We start from the raw sequence: 316 nt of genomic DNA on the forward strand, positions 1-316 counted from the left end.
AGCAGCACTCTCAACAATAGCCAAATTATGGAAAGAGCCTAAATGTCCATCAACTGATGAATGGATAAAGAAATTGTGGTTTATATACACAATGGAATACTACGTGGCAATGAGAAAAAATGAAATATGGCCTTTTGTAGCAACGTGGATGGAACTGGAGAGTGTGATGCTAAGTGAAATAAGCCATACAGAGAAAGACAGATACCATATGGTTTCACTCTTATGTGGATCCTAAGAAACTTAACAGAAACCCATGGGGGAAGGGAAGGAAAAAGAAAAAAAAGAGGTTAGAGTGGGAGAGAGCCAAAACATAAGA

The sequence above is a fragment of the Herpailurus yagouaroundi genome, unplaced genomic scaffold, assembly GCF_014898765.1.
Source record: "Herpailurus yagouaroundi ecotype Mexico unplaced genomic scaffold, PumYag 141, whole genome shotgun sequence".
NCBI lineage: Eukaryota > Metazoa > Chordata > Mammalia > Carnivora > Felidae > Herpailurus > Herpailurus yagouaroundi.